Raw genomic sequence first — 17,168 nt, 5'->3', positions numbered from 1 at the left:
GGCAACACTTTTGTCCTATTCTGCCTATGATCTTTAACTCCCTAGGTTTTCACTGTACTATTTAATTTAAGTAATCAGTATTCTATTTCAGAATGTTACTTTCAGATGGAATTAATCCTTTGCAGCAACAGTCTTGTTGGGATTCAGATCAGCACCTTGTCCTAAGAGAAATACCTATACTGTATAATTATTTTTGCACCTAGTTAGTTTCAGTACTGATGCCAGTGGGTTTTGTAAAACTGTGGTTAGGCTGTGAAATGGAAGGTAAGATTTATGAACAATATGAAGTAGAAAATTTGTATTATACTGCATGTTAGGAACAGAAATGGAGTCAGCAATTTGAAATAAATGTAGGTAGCTATAACTTCATAAAGTTAAATTTTAGCATGAAGATTTAGTGTTGATTAGCTCAACAAGCTAACTCAATTATCTATCACTGTGCTGAGTCAAGGTAGATTTAATATACATATATTAGGATTATTAGATCAACTTCAGTGATTTATATGTATACATATGCATGCACATACGTAAATGAATGAATCACAAACACACATACATGTATATGTATGCATATACAGATGTATATTATGATCTAGTAATTGTCTTACATAATGTTTGGAAAAGAAATCTCAATTTTGGAAAAACTGCTCTCTTTCTGCTGCATTCTGCATTATTCAAACGATCATTTTTGTTTCATTATCTTTTGTTACCTAAAGAATAAACACCACCATTTGTGATTGCAACAGATTTACAATGGGATGAGACTGAGTCTGACTTAGAAAGGCAATGAATTCTGTTAATCTCTTTCAGCTTTAAAAATTTAAAATTGACTTTTCATCTGTTCTACTGTTTTACTAGTCTTTTTTTTTTTAATAAATAGATATTTTTTCTTTTTTTTTTTATTAAAAAAAGAGTATTTACAACAATTTAACAATTACTGATTTTATTGGTAATTTACTTTGACTGTGAAGAATAGGATAAGTACATTTCTAGTCTGATTCTTTAGATTTTGCAAACATGACCTGCTTAAGTAGTCTAGGAATTTCTCTAAATAGTGAAGGTTTTGTTTCAGTCTAATACTTGTTCTATTTCCATGTTAATTTTCTAATTAAAAACCTAGACTTTTGTCTAATCAATCTAATCTAGTATCCTTTTACAGCTGGGACCTGTGAACTAGATAATGTAATGAGAAATGTTATCATGGCATTAGTGATGCCATGATGGCATTTGCCTCTAAGGCAAACCTTTTGCAATTAGTGGTGAGAAATAACAATTTTGAAGGTGTAATTCATCTGACCTGTTTTAGAGATATATTTGCAAATAAAACAAACCACATTCTAGAAGAGCAATTGCTCTCCTTATACTTTAAAGTGAGCCTTGACATCTAGCTGACATATAGACATCAGCATTCTGACAAATGAATATATCAGCAGGGTCTGTCTCCAACAGACATTAAATAACGCTGTAAAATGTTATTCTATATGCATCAAGAAGTAACTTTTAAACACATTTAACTTTATTTGAGAAAAATGCTAATTTGATTTGGTTTGCAGTTCTAAAACCTGCTGCTGTGCTCAACAGCAAGTGTAATTACCATTTAGAGTGTTAAGTTCCATAATTATTTTGAACTAACAAGAAGCACAAGATGGTGTCAATTTGCTTTTTGTTAGAAAAAGCTCTAATTAAGAGGTGAAAATTGGAATATGGGGAAAATTTGAGGTCAGCCATTTACTCAAATATATACAAAATAAGTGCCTTGAAATCACAGATGTGTAACAGGACAACAGAGATCAGATTTTATTTCATTAAAGATGAAAATTGAAACAGATAACAAACCTAAATTAAAGACCACTTCTGTGCCTCTTTAGAATACGTTACAAATACTAATTCAGCTTTCATTGTATTTATATAACCTAATATTTTTAGTTCAAATTCAGTGTTGCAAACCAGTTTGATATCCCCTTCCCCGCCCCCCAAGGAAACAGGAATTCTGCCCTCTTTTCTCCACCCTTCTAATCTCATGGGAAAGAGTACCAATAAAAAACACAGAGATGGTATAGACTTTCTGCAGAATTCTTCCATGGATTTAGTGACTGACACAAACTCTCATGTACCTAGAGCTACTAATTGGCTCTTAATTGGTTTTGTCTCTCAAAAGAGTTGATGACTTGTGTTTGTTGAAGGAAGCCCATTCTCAAAACACACTAGCAGACAGCAATCTCCCTGTTCACCTAAGTCAAACTTAATCTAAGTTGCCTACAGAGACCATACATGTTTTTTTCTGAATACCATACTTCAGTGGAGATAGCACTCCTATCCCTATTGTCTACACTGTTGTTCACCACAAAAACAACACACAGGAAAAAAAAAAAAAAAAAAAAAAAAAAAAAAAAAAAACAGGAAAAACGGGTAAATCAAATTAAAAGGCAGCACTTACAGTTAGTTTCTTTTTCTTTTCCTTTTTCTTTTTTTTTAATAAATATATTTTTTTAATCCAAGTTTCCTAATATTTTTCACAACTGAATGATATAGTAAAATAGTAATCTTGGTCTCAGGTTAAAACCACAGCCTCTTAGATAATTTTAGAATTAAGAGTGCCCATGATTCATACTGTGGGCCTGATAAAAAGCTTGGGGAGTGAGCAGCCCACAAGGAAACTGAGTATCTGTGTGTCAAAAGAAGAGTGAGGAAAAGCCTAATTTCTTTGCTTAGACTTTTCTGGGGAACAAGAAACATTCAATGGGAACAATGAATTTAAGTGTCCTTGAACTGTGAGCAGCTCCCAACAGACTGTCACATCTGGGTTCATAGCCTGTGCCAGTCACACGTCATGTTTGTAGCTGACAAAAATGATCAAGGTGACTGCACTTCCTCTTTGATTTTGGCATAACATTTGGGCCAAAGTGACAGCAGCAAACCTAGTCACTTCTGAAATCTTCCAAACCATCTTTATATAAGATCTTCATATTAAGTTCACTTCATGAACACTCATTCCCAGTATTAGAAGCCCTCTGGGAATAACTACCAACCTTCGAATTACATAAAAAGCAAACCCAGCCATACATAGCCAATCTGAAAGATGTATGAATCTGATCTCTTCAGATGCCTGCAGCAAAACTAAGTGATGAGGAATTGGGCTTGTATTCATGCTGCAGTACTACTGATCATTGTCTCCAGTGGCAAAACTCTTGAATGTGCGGCTGGACTTGCTTTCATGCAGGAGTACTAACTTGTTGATATATTTATATACAGCTATATTTAAAGCTCTTTTCTTGAGGCAACTTCTTTTTATTGTAAAATGGGCAGGCTGTGAAAAGAGATTTTTGTGCTATGTGTTTTCAAACAACTGTGGGATAATGTGGGGACTGCAAAGTATTTTCAATATTCTTTTTACTTCTTTAAAATGAGGGAAACTAAAAATATACAATTGATGCCCAAAGCAATTTTAAAAATACTGAAAGTGCTGGCATTGGAGAAAATGTCATTTTCCCACAAAGCTATTGGTATTTACATGCCCTTATCTCAAAATATACAATGTCCACTGTGTTCTGCTCTACAGAATTTGTCTGAGGCCCTCTTCAAATCCAGTTTTCTCTGTGGAAGTCAGTTTTGCTAGGACATCAACTTTTCTTTACACAATTAATTTGGAAAATTGCTTTATGTTCATTGTTGCTGCATAGTGATCAGCAAAAGTAACTGTGTAGGGAGCAGGTCATAGGAAGGGATTATCATCTCGGGTATTTGTGAGGTTACATCTAAATAAACGTGTCCATCTGGGGACCTCCTAGAGGTTTGGGAATGCTTCAACAAACTGCCAGTAAGATGGTTAATGGCCAGAGCAAGTGAGAGGCTGGAAGAGAGGCTGAGGGTTTATATAAATCTCAGGAAATGAGCTGTTCTTAAATACCTGAAGGGAGAAAATAGAGGAGATGGAAGCAGAATTTTCTCAGATCTCCACAGGGGGAAAAAAAAAAAAATACTTAACTGACTGTAAAGAAAATGGAAAAGAAAACACAGAGACTTTAGTTAAAACACTGAGTAGAGTTGCTCCAGTGATGCTGTCAAGCTTCTTGGAAGTTTTTACAACTCAACAAACAAGGTCTGAGCAAACTGATGAAATCTGGAAGTTAACCCACTGTAAATGTGGGGATGGACAGGAGACTTCCACTGTTCTCTCACTGTATTTAACATTGATGCAGTCTCCCTTTGAATATTGTGGACAGCTATGGGCTCCCTAATATGAAAAGGGTATTAAGGTACTTGAATGCATTCAAGGAAGGGCAACAAAGCTGGTAAAAGGGCTGGAAGGTATGTCCTGTGAGGAGAGGCCGAGGACTCTTGGGTTGTCTAGTCTGGAAAACAGAAGGTTGAGAGGCAACCTCATTGCTCTCCACGACTTCCTGAGGAGGAGAAAAGGAGAAGGATGCACTGATCTCTTCTTGCTGGTAACCAATGATTGGATGCACATGGGAATGACATAAAGGTGTGCCAGGGCAGGTTCAGACTGTGTATTGGAAAAAAAAAAAATAATAATCTTTAGCGTGAGGGTGGTCAAACACTGGAATGGGCTTCCTATAGAGGTGGTTGTTGCCCTGTGCCTGTCAGTGTTCAAGAGGCATTTGGATAATGCCCTCAGTAATATGCTTTAACTTTTAAGTAATCATGAAGTGGTCTGGCAGTTGGACCTGATTTTTGTAGGTCCCTTTCAACTGTTCTATCTTAACCCTTAACCTTTCTGAATTATTTTATGAGTCTGATTGTTTCATTGTTGTTTCATAAAGAACAATGTTGTATGTCAACACTGTTGCTGGAATTGAATAATGCCTTTCTTTCCTTCCCTGAAGCTCATTTAATTCTGTATAGTGGTATAAAATATATCCTAAATTGGCTTGGGTGAGTAAGACCAAATGAATACATTGTGGGATGCTGGGGTTGATGCAATTAGTAGGATCAGTTCTGCCAACTAATTCTCTAGGCAGCTGTACAAATATTTGTGGCTAAGGAGTTAATGTTATGGAAGTTGTGTGGGAACAAGTAACAGGAGTGTGAAGAGTGTTCTTTCAGGCCCAGTGACAGTTTATACTATTTAAAGATGAGTAAGAATCAGTGATTAGATACAGGTAAAAATGTTCTTTGTAGTTTAACTGGTGCTATGGTATTATTTTCTTTAAGAGGACATTAGTAAATGGCATAATTTTCTCTAAGAGGACATCTCACCAGGTAGAATTAAATGCAGCAATCTACAGCGATTGTTTGTAAGCACTCCATGGTACTTTTCAAAACCACTCTGTTGGCCAAATTTCTCACAAGTAATTCTGTTCTATTACTTCAAATTCCCTGCTGCAACTATAGACAGGTAGCATATTCTTTTCTTTCCCTGCCCTATAAATATGCCAGCAAGACTTAGAATATCTCATTGCAGGCTTTGTAAATAAGTGTTTTTGTTGTTGTTGTTTTAATATCTTTGCTAAATAACAGAAAATAAACAAATTAGATCTGCTATGTTATTCTTTGTCTGAGAAGTAGGATGATGGTTTTATGGGTAAAGCCACAAGAAAGACTCAGCAAGAGTGTTTGTAGCTCCCGGTAGTGGTGCCAGTTTTGTCTTTGACATTAGAGGATTTAATTCTGCCATTACCAGTCCTTGCTTTCAAATAATAACAAACAGCTTTCAAAATGAACAAGCACACTGCTCAACAGGGCAGCAGACTTGCTGTATGTGTCTTGGAGCATTCTCAGTAAAAAGGAGGTCCTTTGCTGGAGCTTATGTGTCACATGAATAAAGGAATTAAGTTCAGCATGGAGCTTGAAGTCTCCTATTATGTTGTGTCTTTGTGCTCCTCTGAGATAAGTTAGAAAATTAACTGAGACTACCAATATAAATTTAGTTGCAATTACTGTCAGTAGCAGTAGTTGTCTGACCCTTCCATTTAGAACAACTGCTTATAATTGCTTATAATTTCATGCAAGTAATAAATGTAAATATAAAATACAGACCATTCCAAAAATAGATGCACAAAGAATATCGCATGCTGTTCCACGTGACATTAAAAAGAAAATAACCTGAGCCAAATTTGCATGCTGTCTAAGACTTAGATCCTTGCCAACTGAAAATAAGTGCTATATTTTATTTTATTATTTTATTTATTTTATTTTATTTATTTTATTTTATTTTTTACTTTACTAAGTACCACTGCTATTACTGTTATTAAGGGAAACTAAAATTTTAGAGCAAAAAAAAAAAATCCAACAGTTAAGAGTACGTATCACAAAAGAGCCTGAGATAGAAGTTTTGATTATTTTAGTGGAAATCATGTTTATCATAACTATTAGCTGAAAGCATGACGCACACATCAAGCTATTTAATGTAGAGGGCTGTATTTATTGTTCATCCTGAACTATATTGTATAAATTTGGTTTCAAAACTTGAAGTTGAGTGCCTTGCACAGAATAATTAGATGTCTTGCAAACCATTTCAGGATCAAGCTGTCAGTCTCCCAGGTGTCTATAATGTCCTTGATTCCAAGTCATGGATTTAAATAGCTACATCTTTTCCTGGAGTGAAACAATATCAGGAAGGAAGAGTGAAAATTGTGAAAGAAGTTAAAAACAGTTTTGACCTGAGTTTTATATGTATTTCAAATTTCAGAACTGAAGAAAGTAAAATGCACATATTTGACTGGTCAAGCTTTTCCCTCTTTAGAAGAGTTACTGCGACAAAATTGTGTATTCTGCACTGTGAGGAAGACTAATGTAACAGCACTTAGAGACCTTGCAGTTCAGCAGTGGATCCTCAAAGTTTTGCTTGTAAAACTGGACACAAGGGGACACTACTGGTGTATGTAGTCATAAGATAAAATGGTTAGCTCTGCAGAAATGATTAGGGTTATCACTACAGTCAATGAATTCTTTAAAATGAATAGTCTTTGAATATTACAGAGCAGTATCTCGTAAATCAGATAGGGAGCTTGATATTGCAGTTTAGTTACTATTTTTTGGAAAATAACTAAACTGCTACCAGGCATAAGTCAAATTGTATGTATAAAAACATGTATTAACTAGGTTATTCTAGTTTTGTTTGTTTTGTTTTGTTTTGTTTTTGTTTTGTTTTGTTTTGTTTTTAAATCTGTCTTTACCTTTCAGTCTCCATACTGGTTTGCTCAAATAGGAAAATCTCAGGGGAGCAGATTTTCTCTTATGTTGCTTTGTACTTTCTACCTTCTTAAAGAACATGAAACAGAAATTAATTTCTGACAAAAAAAAAAAAAAAAAAAAAAAAAAAAAGAAAGAAGATATTCATAATGTGCAGGGACTTTGCATGTTTATCCAGAAATTCTGAAACACTAGAAATTCAACTAGAAGTATCACAAGAATGAGATTAACTGTAAGATTTCATCCACTTGCAAATCTGGAAATAGATTTTCTTGACAGATCTTGAATATATTTCGTTTCTGTGATGCTCTAGAAATATATATGCTAATGAGATTTCTAATCAAGTCTTAATGGTCTTTGTTTACCCTTAGTTACAAATGAGTTTCCAATACCTTCAAGTCAATAGGGTGTTCAAGAACCTGTGAGGGCAAAGAGTAGAGATACAAAGGTGCCCAAGTAAATCTCTCACTGAAAGCATCCTGTAAAGTGAACTACCTTTTGCATATAGTTATTACAGTAGCAGCAGGGAAGTGATGAACAACAATGCTTCTGCTAAATCATAAATGATTTGCAGAATGCAAATACATTGTTAGTCAGAAGCACATTAAAGAGTTGGAAACTTCCAGCAGAAGAATAGGAATTCATGACAGACATTCAGCAACATGTGAAATCAGGAACTAGCTAGGGAGGCCAAGGAAATGCATACTGATTTTTTTGTTACTCTCCACAGAAAGACAGTAAAAACTCAATTTTAGATCAGCCTGCTATGAACTGATCTAGAAATGAAGTCCTGTGTGAAATTCCTGAGTTAATTTTCATGAATTTGTTTTTCATCATTACCTGTGGAGGTGTTTTTTGGAGTAACATCTACTAGAACATCCCAAATGGATCTTTTAAATCTTAGAAAACATATCTCAAGTTGTTCTGAAACTGACATTTTGTTTAATTTTATTTGATAACAAAACAATGACATTTTGAGTATTATAAACTGTTTAGAAAAGAAAAAAAGAAGGAGCCCTAATTTTTCACTGTGCTCTGGAAATGAGGTTCTTTAAAGTTTTTCAAGTTCAGATTTAATCACGATAATTGCTACTGAAAATGTTGGCTCATAGACTTTTAGAAGAATACTCTGAAATGATTTTTATTGCCATTTTTTGTCACTGTAACTGAGTCTATATATGTTAAAATTCACACATGTAAATAATAATTCAACTTTTATTTTTATGCTTTTGTTCTAAGTGATTAATTATTTTTCCTGAGAACTCAATGAACAACTGTTCAAGTCATGATATAATGTTAAATATCAATGAGAACTACTGACAAGCCTTCAGATGCTATGCATTTTTCTTTCTTCATTTAATATTCAACATACATATTAAGCATTAGAATGTATATTTTAGATTGTCTACAGCAACAAAATATTCTGTGAATAAATTTTTATTACTTTAACAGGTCAGAAAAAGTAAGAGACTTGTATTATATGAGATATGTGTGCATAGACAGGTTTTCCTCTCGGAAACAGAAAAATACTGTGCATTAGATCACTCACAAATAGCATTTAAGTAACAACCTGATGCTAGCTCTTATGTGTGATAATGAAGCAGGAGTCTCACATGATTTATTACCATTCTTCAAAAGGTTTTGTCTAGCGATGCAGAGCATGACAGCTGGCATGGTATCTAACATGGTGTGGCACAAGCTCAGCAAATCTTTGTTCATGAATAATATCCTAAGGAACAGTGTACTTTCATATTTTTGAGCCAATTGGTTCCAAGCAGAAATTCAGTAGATATATAAGATTATATATCTATATATCTATAAGATATATAGATTATATATCTATATAGATATAAGATATAGAGATTATATTATAGATTATATATCTATAAGATATATAGATTATAAAAAAGCCTTGCTGAAGATTTTTAAAATATCTTTTAGGTCATTCAAGACTTTTTTTGCAGTGACTGTTTTGGAAAAATAATCTTTCTTCAGTCCTTATATCTGAACTGTTTATCAGATTCTTACTGAAACTTCCTGAGTATGCTATGAGTATAGTATGATTAATTAGTAAGTACCAAATACAGCAGAATCTATGTTCTGCTGTCATAAAAATTTGTTTTCATTTGTAGTTGAAAAAAGGTTTTTACTTTTTCTTCTATATTAATGGATGCTGTAAAGAGAGGCTCTCTAATCCTTTCAGGTATTGAAACACATTCATGGATGACAATCACAAATACAATGTCTGGTATTCTTTGTTATAAATTTATAATGTGTATGCAGTAATAATATATATATATATATAATTTTTTTTCCAGATCTTAAGTATTTTAAATTTCACAATCCACCAGACAAAGTTTAAATCACACTATGAAAAGTGAGTGTGTTGTACTTTTATTTTGTGAGGACTTCCAACACCCTGCCTTTCCATTCCTATAATCACAGCTTCAATTTTTGAAGATAGATTACAATCAAGACTTTTGAAATAACCTTCAGAAGAACAGTACTAAATCTCAGAGATTCTTGGTAAAATAATGACTGTAGGCTGCAGTTGGCTGAAAGGCTCAGAGGTATTTATTCAAAAAGCAGCCTTTCTGCACTGTGGGGCAGGAGACAGGAGGCAAGAAAAAAAGTGGGGGGGAGGGTGGAGAAAAACACATTCCTGTTTGAAGACAGTTGCCAAGTTGCTCTGCAGGAGCTAGAGCAGCATTAACTTGCTAAGAGATACTCCTTTCTCTTCTTTATAGAAAGGGTTTGGTTAGTTATACAAGTCCTGCTGAACACATAGTGCCCAGAGCAGAAAAATGTTTTTAATGAGTTACAAAGTTGTTTTTTCATTTTTTTAAGTATTATTATTTTTATTTTTTATATATTTCTACAAATAGATGGTATTTGCTTGAGTGATTTCATAAGGCTTAGGGGGAGTTTCTAAGCCAGACTGACATATTTAAATATAAATCTGCGTGTTTTCTGATTCACCTTTTCCAGGGCACATAGTTTTGAGAAAACTTTCTTGAAAGTTTCCAGGTGCAAGTGGATTTGCTGTCAAATTTAGGTGGCCTACTGACCACATCCTCAAAATCCCTTATCTGCGACAAACTCCCATTTCTCAAAGTAAGGGATTGACTACCTGTGCTGTGCGTGATACCAGGGGGAGATCTTACTATCCAAAATGTGATTCTGAAGATTTCTTCTCATCACATGGGAAAAAAATAAAAATTGGTCTTGCACTATAAAACGTTTCTCCCGTTGCACCTCTGACATCAGCCTATCACATTTTCCCCTGACTAGGTTCTTCTTTCTTCCTAAAATATATCATTTCCAATTCTCACTGTCCTAGCATGGGAACTTTCCTCATGCCCCATGAATGTTCAGAAACTGTTCAGAAACATGAATGACTCAGAAACACAAGTGTTTCTTAACCCTATAAGATCAAGAGCTCTTCCATAACACCATGTAGTACACTTATGGACTTATCTAATTATTTTCAGCTTCAGTATTGTTTTTAGATTATATATGATTCCATTTACATAACAGGTTTATTTCCAGTTCACAAACACTGTAAATAGGAGTAGATTTTCACTTTTTTTTTTTTTTTTTTTATCATTGCAATCTTCATCTCCAGGCTTTAAAGTTCATTTACTTAAGTGCTGTACTGTCCCTGTACTATTTCTTCTGCTCTAGGATTTCAGACAATGTCTATCTATTGAAATGCATCTCTGTGGAATTTAACCACACATATCAGTTCAATGATGCAATGAAATACCATCTTCACTATATGTCTATTATAGCAGCTTGAGTGAACCAGCATTGCATGAAATAGGAAGAATAACGGCACTGTTGAGTGAATCAGAGACAAATTGTACAGTATGCATTTCAACTGAAAAGCAGGTACTTACACAATTAAGGATTTCAGATGGATGTTTACAAACCGTAAACATATTTCTAAACATTTAATAGAAGAAAAGACAGGAGCTGAAAAATAAATTGACATTTCTCCAAACAAGTAACAACTTTAGGAATCATCTCCACATTACTGTAAACAATGTTTCCAGGTACCAATCCTTCAGTGACTGTAGTACTCCAAATTCTGCATACTCTGGAATACTCTGCATAGCATTTCTGTCCATCCCTCCTGAGCAAAATTTTGATTAATACATTTTTTCCAGTTTTTACTGAGCTGATTCCATGTTTATCCTTATTAATTGAAAGGATCATCCCTCATTGCTCCATTGGACAGATTTTGCAAGTAGTTCACTCCCAGTTGTAATTACAAGTATTCATTTTTTGTGCTAAGATTTCCTAGGTTCTCTAGAGACAGTAACAAAACAGTCTGGTGCTCCTGGAAGACAGATTTGGCTTTCTTTAGTATATCAGATTTTGTTTAGTATATCAGGTATAATGAGCTTGGCTAGAACTATCACAGCTCTTACTATCATAATGAATATGCAATTTCTCATATTATTATTCTTAGTAGTTTTATTAGAATCAATTATTTCAGTAATCATTCTTATTAAATGATAGAGAAAATGCATCTCAACAGTGCGCTACTACCACTGTTGCAGGTAACGTAAGTACACAACAGAAAATCTATTAATATAATAGCATTACCTGTCTTCCACATGAACAGTCAGTGCAGAAGCATCTGCTCTGGTATCAGGCTGTGCAGTGCACATGATGGTGCACAGCAGTGTGTAGTTCCAGGGAGCTATGAGCAAGACTTTAAGCATATTTCACTGAAGAGCCTAAGAACTGCAGGATAAATCTGAGGGGGAATCTGGAAATCATGTTGTGAGAAAAGAATAGGCAGGTTCTTACCAAAAATTTTCATCTTCAGTTACCATGATAGTGTGCCTACCAGATTTATAGCACAAAAGAGTGCTAACATATTGCGTTAACTTGAGTATGTGTATGGATATATTTGTGTATACAAATGCCATCTTCCACCTCCTTCTCAAAAAAATCTCTATAGAGTTGCATATGCCACCATGTGTTAAGTAATTTATTTTTTTTTATGGGCTATAAATGACTTGGGCAAGCTGTGAAATAAAACAGCCTGTTCCACTGCACTAAAAGTGCAGGCTCAGTGCTGAATCTCTGTGTGGTAAATGTTCAGTGAGCCACAATTCAAACTAATTGGAATAAAAACATGTCATATGTGGTTCATCACCAACACCTATTCACTGTGTATACTTTCCCATGATAAGATGGCTTTATGACAGAGGAAAAAAATAAAAATATTCTATTATCTGAACTTCTAAGAGGGAAAATATCAGTACTTTTTCCACATTGGTTCTCAATTTTAAAGTCTTCTGTTGTGTGTCTAGAAAAACTAAGCCTGTATTATAGATACTTAGATAACATCTATTCCTGAAGTCAACATTTCAATAAGCTTGAGCTGTTTTTTGTTTTTCTATATGTCTTTCTTATGATTGAAATTTTTTATACACTTGCATCTGATTTTATCCTTTTATCTACCTTTGAGATTATTGTATTTTTTTTTTTTTTTTGAATTTCATCAGATCTCTAAGACTGAAAAGGAATGAAAAAACACCATTTAACTACATGTCTGCCAAGGCAAATGGGGAAGTTCCTACATGATTTTTTAACACAGTATGTTTTTGGATCTGTGTTTAAGCATAGCATAACTGGTTTTGCTTCTGCTTGACCTAAAAATTCAAAAGAAATAATAGAAATAAATTTCGTTTTCATATCACACTGCTCCTCAGGTGGTCAGCAGGTGACATTTCCCAACAGAACAATTACTTTTCAGAAATGAAATCTTCAAGTACTTTATCTTCATTGCTTTCATTTTAGCTGTTATTCTTAGAAAATATGTTGTTCTTAACCATAAATTCCAAGCACTCTGTGTATCTGAGTTTAGGTTGTTTGTTTACATCCTAATTATAAAATATTTCGTTCAAAGGGTTGTTTTCTCTATGGATTCACAAAATTAGTATACAAAAACTTCTTGGCAGTCAAACTTTTCTCTTCTGAATCTGTGCTGCTTCATCTTTCTGATAAATTTAGAATTATCTGATGCTCTTTACTATAATGTTTGTGCAAATTTTCTGCTTTCCCTTGTTATTATCCAGGGCAGTCCAAGAGTAACTTCAGTCATTTCACTCATCTTTAAGTGGTCATACAATTTCCATTATACTTTCATCATATTGTAATATAAGCCAAATTAATTTTAATCAATTTCTTGGTGTTTTTAGTCAGAAGAAGCCAGAATGTTTATTTTCATAAAGTCAAGGAGGCAAAAAGAATAAATAAATTTATTGTGATATTCACATCTTCATATGTATACTTGGAGCACGAAGGTTTATTATTTTGGCACAGAAAGTAAAGCTCAGAAGGGATTTTCTCATTTCAGACTGTATTGCCTCTTAAAAACTTGCATATCAAGACTAAAAAAAAAATATAAAACAATATTTTTCAGAGAAGAGGGAAAACAGTTTAAAGTTTGTCGTCATTTCAATGAGAACCTAAGCAAAATCCAGGAACAATCTTCCCTGTTTTTATATAGGTAGAAAACATTTTGTGTTCTGACATTGATATAGAAAAAGAACTTGGAGACTCACTAGTACTACTTTAACCAAGTATTTATAATGTATTACACAAGGATCATTGTGGTATTGTGCAAAATATTTTATTGAACTGAGGTTATGTCAAATACCGATTTTTTAATGACAGATTGCATATTTCTTCCCCCTTTAGCACATTTTTTCCTTAGTGAAGCTTAGATAGAATAGGTTTAAAATACATAATAATCAAGGTTCAGGTTATTTTGTATGTATGTATGTTAAATACTTCTCTTCCCCTCTTCTGTCCATTAGAAAACCAGGGCAAAGTGTGTCTTTCGCCATCAAAATTTCAGACATGCTGTGGCAAGCCATCTTTTATGCAGCTGAATCTGCAGTGTCTGATATTTCTCCTTATGTAAGATGCTAAAATTGTGAAAAGAAGACTGTGAATGTATATTTAGGCTCAGGCACTGAATTATGGCAAAGATGAAAGGGAGCAAAGGCAGCTAAAGGGAATTCTGCTATCTGAGACATGAGGCTGCAGAGTTTCCCTTTTCAGATCCAGGCTGCACCTATCTTTGAAGTTCAGTTAAAGTAGCAAGAATAATTTCAACCATGGTTTTAGCTTTCTCTCATTGAAGTTATGGAAAATGATAGTACTGTAGTTGGAATATTTTAGCCTAATTTCACTGTCTAAAAATTGGGTTTCTAAATCAAATCTATCACCTCACCTCGTACCTGTCACTGAAAAATGGAAGGCACCTCCAGAAGACATTTATCCATCTTAAGGTATGTTTGGAGATGCTACTTCTATGGACTACAGAGTCTAGAGAAGTTGAATTAGACACCAATATTTCCACCTGATTTAAACTGTCACTAGTATATTGTAAACCAAAGTTGAATTTTGAGGAATTCAGTTATTTAAATGTATTGAAGAGAGAATATTATAATAATTAGCTCAGAACATAAGGCTTCCCTTCCACAAAAGCATAAATAAGCGGTGGTATCCAGTAGGATGCATTATGGGAATTAGTTCTGCAACTCTTTTGAGTTCCTCAGCCCACTTTTATCCTACATCTGCCTACTTTCCTTCAAATACAGGTATTCTGTATTCATCTTCATCACTGAAAACAATATGTGTAGTCATCTCTAGTCATCTAAATTTGTTGAATATGATATTTACAGCTATGATTTCACCTCCATTTCTTCAAATGTCCCTATGGTACTAGGGACCAGTCTCACTAAAATACTGAAAAAAATACACTTTTCTGCAGAAATCTCTTATCCTCTGTACTGTGAATTCAGTCACTGACACTAATGAAACTTTCTCCTGTAGTTCACCTCCTCTAATCTTATTGTCCCAGTAACTTTTTACTTACTTACCCTAGGTTTTGCTACAACATTTTAGAATGCCACATGATGGAAATAAATCCAGCTGAAATTGAATTGGTACATCTGTGATTTTTTTTTCATATTTGAGCATTTGTAAAGTACCTGTGTTATTTTCCCACAATTTTTAAAATCGCTTCATTTCAAAAGTTTTTACACATAGCATCAGTCCAGACCCAGCAGGGTGTACAAAGATTTATACAGCCTACAGAGAAAATTGTAACAGTTTTCAAGGGAGGAAAAAATATGTGGGAGAAAGGTGAAAGACAAAAACTAGAAGGTAGTGTAAAGACCTCAAAAGGGCAGAAAGGTTTGTAGCCTGAAAACATTGGGATGCATTTTTACAAAGCTCGTCCATCATTATTTTACAACACTACCAGTAACTGTTGTCCCAACAAGAGGATGAAAGGCATTATGAAAACAAACAGCTGGTGCAGCAAGTAACTGGAAAGACATTTATAAATTAAAAAAAAAAAAAAAAAAGGGAGGGGGGGGGAGGGGGACTACCTAAAAAAGGTTGGAAGATTTGGGTTGGTATGTTGGGTTCTTGACATATTTAGTTTTAAACTGATAGTGAATACCCTTCTGCTTTACCTTCAGCTGCAGTTGTTCAACTCTAATACTAAAATGTAAATAATAGATGGTGAGTATTCACAGTAAAACTGAATTATTTATTACAGTAAGTTGATGTCTTGCTTTGCTGAAGCACAGCTGTCTATTGGAAGATGGACTTCTGGTTCTCAAGATAGTGTTAAAAGAATCCTGCAGAAATAATTCTTGCTACAACAGCACTCTTTGGTAGACAGAAGATTCTGTTTGTGCAAGCTCCATGGATTGTCGGTGGAGGGAAATGTAATCACAGAATTGTAGAATTGAAGGGGTTGGAAGGGAGCTCAAGAGATCATCAGGTCCAACCCCCCTGCCAAAGCAGGTTCTTGAGTATCTCCAGAGAAGGAGACTCCACAACCTCCCTGGGCAGCCTATTCCAGTGCTCCATCACTCTTACCATGAAGAGGTTCTTTTGCATGTTGGTGCAGAACTTCCTGTGATATATTTTGTGGCCATAATGTTGGCACGGATCCTCATCAGCCTATTTAGGTCTTATATTTTGTCATAGGATTAGGGATCATATGCTGAAGTCCTGTTCATGTTTACGTTACCAAAGCAGTACATTACTCTCTTTAAAATATACACAATTGCAATTAATAAAACCAAAAAAATCTCAGTTAGTGAAGTGGGTGTTATTGTCTCTGAGATCAGGCACAGAGAATAAGTCTAGGATCACAGAGAACTAGTAAGGGACAGGAGATTGAACTAGGCATAGATTTTAGCCTCTCTCTGATGATTTTCCATATTTACAGTTCCCCTTGCAGCTCTGTACAATTTCCTTTTTCAAATCAAGTTCTCAAGAACACACCTTGGATTTCTTAGATTTTATGCCATGGTACTACAAATTTTGATCTTCTAAATATTATGATCATATCCTAACATAGCTGAAACCAAAATGCTATTGATTTAAGCAATACAGCTACATAAGCAGCATTTGAGTTGCTCAGTTCTGGAAGACATTGTGTGTCATTACATAGTGTTAGAGATAACTATAGCTGTACCATTTCCAGGTCATTCCAGGTCATATCTATGAGACAAAAGGTGGTAAAATACTGCAAGGAAGTACCCATATCCTGTCAATGAACAATACAGAGAGCTCTCAGAAATTCATTAGTTTAATCTCTCGGGGTATCAATACAGATAAAGACCTAAGGAAATTAAATTAGATCTAGCAAAAGAATTCTTTATTTTTGATCATATGTCTATGATGACGCTATGCTATTACTCATCTCTTCATCTCACTCTGAAAGATTATGGAAATTCTGAGGTTTATTACATACACTTTCAGAATTATAAATGCAACAGGTTCAGAAGGATTTGTACTTCACATTATACTCAAAAGTTTTTAAGGCAATTTGGGTGACAGAGCTCATTCACTTCATTTTACTAGTAGGGAACGCATTCCCAAAACAAGACAAGTACCAAATACCAGCTTCCTCTGCTGTAAAAATCTGTGGAGGCTTCTTATACCCAAACCTTCCTCAAGTGAAC

At 34.4% G+C, this 17,168-nt stretch overlaps 1 protein-coding gene and 1 long non-coding RNA gene across 8 annotated transcripts in view; one reads left to right on the top strand and one right to left on the bottom strand.

Moving 5' to 3' along the window:
• Positions 1-12,032, bottom strand: part of LOC311444176 — a 35,338-nt gene extending 23,306 nt beyond the window's left edge. The window contains exon 1 of one of the 2 annotated variants that reach the window (XR_014697687.1): positions 11,764-12,032. This is a non-coding gene — a long non-coding RNA (uncharacterized lncRNA). The remainder of the gene's footprint in view (positions 1-11,763) is intronic. The other variant, XR_014697688.1, reaches the window with a different exon arrangement.
• The window catches only part of PCLO (piccolo presynaptic cytomatrix protein), a 371,480-nt gene that overhangs the window by 336,836 nt on the left and 17,476 nt on the right, over positions 1-17,168 (top strand). The window lies entirely within an intron of this gene.

This window comes from Aythya ferina (assembly GCF_964211825.1).
Source record: "Aythya ferina genome assembly, chromosome: 1".
NCBI lineage: Eukaryota > Metazoa > Chordata > Aves > Anseriformes > Anatidae > Aythya > Aythya ferina.
The sequence above is the reverse complement of the archived record's forward strand: the minus strand, read 5'-3'. Positions and strand labels throughout refer to the sequence as shown.